The 5,961-nt window shown below is 32.3% G+C and overlaps 1 long non-coding RNA gene across 1 annotated transcript; it reads left to right on the top strand.

The window, feature by feature from the left end:
- The first annotated feature begins 530 nt into the window (after positions 1 to 530).
- Positions 531 to 1,071, top strand: LOC127735662 (uncharacterized). The gene is made up of 2 exons (XR_007998546.1): positions 531 to 608; positions 871 to 1,071. It is a non-coding gene; the product is annotated as an uncharacterized LOC127735662 (long non-coding RNA).
- Positions 1,072 to 5,961: the final 4,890 nt, after the last annotated feature.

Below are 5,961 nucleotides of genomic sequence, written 5' to 3'. Positions count from 1 at the left end.
CTAACTACACCGTTATTTGTGTCATTATCTATGTGTCCATTAAAAGAATAAGTGTTAAGTTAAATTAAACTATATTTTCCCTTGTTTTTACATGTCTCGCACATATAATAAAACTTATAAAAGCTATAACTATCACACTGTAAAAACTGTGCTTAGAATTTAAACGTGTTGCAAGACTTATGTGCTTAGGAAAGTGTTTAATTTCTAAACATAAAATAATAAACATGTTTTGGCTCTCAGCACTTCGCAATAAACATGTTTTGGCTCTCAGCACTTTTCAATAAAAATGTTGCTGTGCTAAACATGTTTAGCTACTTTGTCAAGTATATAAAGCTAAACGTGTTTAAATTCTAAGCACTTTCAATATTTAGACACTTTCCTAAACACGTTTAGAATTACAACACATTTAGGCCGAATACGGAATCAACATTTCCTCAAAATAAATAGAAAGATGCTTGTTTATTTAAATAGTTATAAACGGTTGTGATTTTTTTATAATTTAATGATATGTATTGTTTTATTCTAGATGAGAGAAAAGCAGAGGAAATCATCATATGTCTTGGCATGCTAAAAGAGGAGATAAAGAACAGTAGCAAATATGCTGCTAGGTAAGAATCAAAAGTGTATTTGATTTTAAAAATGCCAATATATATTTGATCAATTTGAAATGAATAATATTAAGCATGAAAAGAAGTTTTATATTAAAAAATATCAATTGATTCATCAGTTAATTTATGTTTTTATACCATGGTCCTAATGTTGTTATCTGGATCTTAAATCATGCTTTTACTTTTTGGTGTTGTAGTTCGTATTCTTATATTTTTAGATTAATTCTACTTAGTTGCTTATCAATATTTTTCTATATTTCAGGCCATTGACCAGCAGTTGGGTACTAAGAAAGGAGAAGCTCTTATTGACCTGTAAAATGAAAACAGGACATTTTCAAATTGTTTTGTTGTAGGGATGGAGTACAAGTAGAAGATTGGTCAATATTATGTACATGTACCTTGATATGAATTTATTTTTGATTGTGTTCAATGATAAACTGGAAATAAATGATAACATAAATTCCTTTGTTTTATATGTTGTAATTTTGTTTTTAAAGCTAGAATTAGTATAATGATAATTTCATTTCAAAAGTTCTAGACTGTTTTACGAATATTTGAAATGAAGAAAAAATGCAATAGTCGAATGACGTGAATTGAATTAAAGAAAAAACTCATTGAGATTGAAAAGGTATTGGTCACATTCAATTTGATATGGAAATTCCAGTTTCTTAGTTTGATGCATTGGCTCCTTTTTGTGATGGTATGAAAACCTGTTTTATTGAGAGCTATCATACGTTTTACAGTCAAGCCTTCCGGAATATTAGTTTAATTGGGGCCTAATGAAGTAACGGCTTCTAACAATAAAATGATAAACATGTTTCTTCACGACCCTTTATGGTCTAAACATGTTTACATTCAAAACACTTCACAGCTAAACGTGTTTCCAGACAAAACACTTCTCAGCTAAACATGTTTCCAGATACAACAATTCACAGCCAAACATGTTTACAGTCTAAGCACTTTTTAGCTAAACGTGTTTCTAGTCTAAACGCTTTACAGCTAAACATGTTTACAGTCTAAGCACTTTTTAGCTAAACGTGTTTCTAGTCTAAACGCTTTACAGCTAAACATGTTTACAGTCTAAGCACTTTATAGCTTGACACGTTTAGGCTGTTAGCACATTAAATATTAAACATGTTTAGATTTAAAACATGTCAAAAATCGGTTTCATAAATGTGTTTAGGAAAGTGTTTAGGCTCTACAAACTTTTTATAGAGTGCAGTGATGTCATTTATTTCATTTTAAAAGTCCCTTCTCTTCTGAACATGCATGAAATATCTGCCACTGGATGTTAAGCAGTTAATAAATATCTTCATATATAAATCTATCAAACAGGTATGGTAAAAAGTGGCGATGTTTCAAAAAAGAGTGTTTTAGTATCTAATTCTTATTCACACTATCTTTGTCTGTGTGAATATTAAATGTTTTTATAATTGCTTATCTTTATCCGACTTGTCCAGTTTCTTCATCATTTGAACCGTTTGAAACTGGTATTCTTACTATGTAAAGCGACATTTGCTGCCAAATTACATGCCCGCCTAATTGACTAAAACGTATATCATAATTAACAAAAGTTCCGTAGGTAACAATAAGCAATGCAATTTATGTTATAAAATATCAACATTTCCTGCGCCATCTTTTTAAGCATCGACATGACATCAGAAAAAAGCTGATAGGCATATATGTCCATAATATAATTATCAGTTGTAGACTCTTGACGAGGTCAATACGTTATATATGGACCTGTTCGGATTATATTGACCGAGGACGAAGTCCGAGGTTCAATATAAACTAACAGGTCCATATATAGTGTATTGACTGAGTGGCAGTCCTTAATTTATATATTACATATGTAAATAGTGTAAGTTTGAAAACAATATTGACTCGATGTGACTATTTTTGGAAATGATTTTGACGCTATGTTACTATTTTTGGAAATTATATTGACGCTATGTTACTATTTTTAGTAACATGGCGTCAATATCATTTCTAAATATAGAAACGTCGAGTCAATATGTCAAAATAGTGAAAAAATACAAAATATATATTGAAAAACATGTGACCAAATAAACCAATGAGAAACAAGAAAAATCAAACCATATGTAATATTTCAAAATAGTGAAAAAATACAAAATATATATTGGAAAACACGTGACCAAATAAACCAATTAGAAACAAGAAAAATTAAACCATATGTAGTATATACAAATACACTGGCATTTGGTGGGAAGCATGTGCAATATTTTCCTAGTTTCATAGAAGGGAAACATTTTATTTTAGAAGATTTGTTATTTTTCTTGTTCTGTTCACATGCAACCTTGTCTGTGCCATAACTGTTTGATCCTTTGACTCTGGCTTCTGAAATTTTACCTGAAGGTATTATCATAAGATGATACTTACTATGATGACCTTCATGTGACCTTGAACTTTGACCTCATGGTCAAAATACTTGATAGTTTTTACATTTTTGTGTCCGGGTCAGGTCAATAAAATAAATATAAGGGGCGGGCGACATTCAAAAGTTAATAGATATTAGTTAATGAGTGGGTATCTTTTTTGTCATGTGTAAGGTATGAATAATCTACCTCCCCGGTGGCATACTGGCAACAATAAAGCAAATAGTCATGTTAAAGAAAGTCATGTTCTAACAATGTTTAAGTTCCTTTGTTATCGTTCTAGATCTAAATATGTCCTTTTAGGAAAGGGCAAAATTTATTATTTCTCAAAGACTAAAAAAAAATATCTTGCAGAACTGATAGTGGATTCATCTGGCGGGTGATGCATACAATTGGGGCCTTGTTGACGCACCCGATCTCGCTTCTTATGGGTTCAACCGATTCCCTCAGTTTTTTTATACTACTTTTTCTTTCTAAATCGATTTATAAAATATGAAAATATACAGTTACCTTACCTTCTTAATTCTCAATGTCACTTCTCTGGGTCTACCAAGTGTGTATTAAATTGTCTGGATGCAGAAAATAATATCTATTTAAAGTATACGTCTAAAAAATGAATAAGCATTTCCAAAAATTACGCAACGCTTTTTTGGAGCAAATAATGACCCTTAAGTAGTTTTAAAGTAGTGTGTAGTGTAATCATTCAGGCAATTATAAGTTTCTATGGCCCCACGGGTTGGTTGGTGTAAAGAAATATGTTTACTTGGTAGTCTCCTCTACGACAGTAAAGCCCATGCTCAAGAGTTCTTTTCGGGTTGAAGAACATTTTCTCCAACTCTTTCAGTAAATTTCCATTCTTTCAAATCTTATTGTTTCAAGTAGCTATTTTAATTTCCCGCCATTCACCACAGTCGACCAACTTTGAAAAATTAACCTATTGTATTAATTGTTGATTTGCATGAAATATTTGCCACTTGACATTAAGCAAATAAGCGTTGTCAATTAAAATAGATGCTTCTTGATAGACATGCTGATGGAAGATTGCCGATTATTGGTTGCTTAACGCCCAGATATATCACGTGCTGGAAATATTTGCCACCGTGGACGTTAAGTAACCTACAATTATTATTTGGAAATCGTGATTCTCATCACTTTTTAGACAATTCGATGGGCATTCCTATTTTGTGTTTGTATAATTTGGTACGCAAGACCCGCGTTTCCTCTGCCAAGACTCGTCAGTGGCGCTCTAATCAAAACAGTTGGAAGGGCAAAAAAAATGCGAAATTATCTGCCACTCACGCGTGCATCCATATTTTAGAATTGACTGATCCGCTTTGATTTAAACAATATGTATATATGCTTACTTTTACTTTGGTTGGTTCGTAATAAAGAAGCATATGTTAGCTTCTGTGGGCTGTATATATAAACAGTCACGTAAAGTAGGGCAAAAGACCCTTTGAGCGATTTTTGTAGTCCGTAAACTTTGGCCAAACTCTTAAACCGCTGGTCCGGTTTCTTCAAAACTTTATATTAAAGTTTTGATCGTTCCTGTTGAAATTAATTGTCGATGTACTATTATAATTAGGTGGTGAACATTATGGTCAGCATGTCAATAAATCAAATGTCATTGGTTGTTATAAAAAAAATATGATTTACCAGTCTGATTAATATTTCTTTTTCTATTGTTCATCTAATTCTTCGGATTGTATTCAAATGATCCCTTACTAACAAAAGCAATACCGCCAGCTTTTTTGTCTTTTAGAAAAAAAAAGGCGAAAGGTCTGTCATGAATTTACCCAAGATAATAATTATGATGTAAAACACATTTTAAGGTGATGGATTTAATTGATGTATTTCCTAAATGGTTGTAAGACTTCTAACATTAGTGGTTGACTGATTGTCGACTTCTTTACGTCCAGTGTCACATATTAGATGAATGAACGTTTATGACAAATTAACAATAAATGCCAAACGTAGGTCTTGTAAGGATGATGTGCGTGAAATGTGGAATGTCACTAGAAAATTAGGGGATAAGATAATGGATAAAGACAGAAATTAAGCCTTGCAACAGGCCACATACGGACCATTCAGATTTGTTATAATGGTTCTTAACGTCCAGACAAATAGGTACTTTCTCTACACGAGGTATTGGAATCAACGTCCCCATTCTAATCGGACTTGGCTGCCAATTTACACACCCCGCACAGCCAAACGGACGTCCAACTTTGGCGAGAGTTTTACTGCCGGTCGAATGAAGAACAAGGGATGACCATATATTTCTCTACCTCAATCGTTATAAATCCTTGCGGTTCTTCCAACATTAGTCTTAAAGCAAGACAATATAGACTGCCATTGTTTTAATAGGGTGACTCAAATTGTGAAAAATGTCATTTAAGGCTTGTGTTTATTATTTCAAAGCTAAGTTGGAGATTTAAAAAATATTGATTTTCGTATCGTTTCATTCTAAATAGAGTTACTTCCCTTATATTGTATAAATATTAGTCTATAGCAGCTCAAAACTTTAAAATGCTACCAATCACATTTTTACGCAAATTTTATTCCAAGCCAATTCACAATCTATGTCAATTTTGGACATCCTAATGTTTGGACTTTTATTAAACTTGAAGCAAAATTGTGTGAAGGGAGTTCCTATTGGGAAATTGCTAAAGTGCTACCTGTACGTCACAAGACAACATACATAAGTACAACCTGGGAGTCAAAGGTTTGGGGTATTACATGTTTCTCTGACCTAATACAAGTAGAAATATTAGTTGGAATATATATTTAAATGTTTTTTTTTATCTTTTTTAAACAAAACTGAACAAAATAATATGCGAGGTGTGCGCCAATGAGATGTGAAATAAGAAATGTTCGCCAATAATGAGACTGCAACCAAACAACACACGCAACCGAAAGACATCAAGAGTTCAAGAGAGTCTCTAACAATAGTCAGTTAG

Source organism: Mytilus californianus, unplaced genomic scaffold (genome assembly GCF_021869535.1).
Source record: "Mytilus californianus isolate M0D057914Y unplaced genomic scaffold, xbMytCali1.0.p SCAF_3, whole genome shotgun sequence".
In the NCBI taxonomy this organism is placed as follows: domain Eukaryota; kingdom Metazoa; phylum Mollusca; class Bivalvia; order Mytilida; family Mytilidae; genus Mytilus; species Mytilus californianus.
The sequence above is the reverse complement of the archived record's forward strand: the minus strand, read 5'-3'. Positions and strand labels throughout refer to the sequence as shown.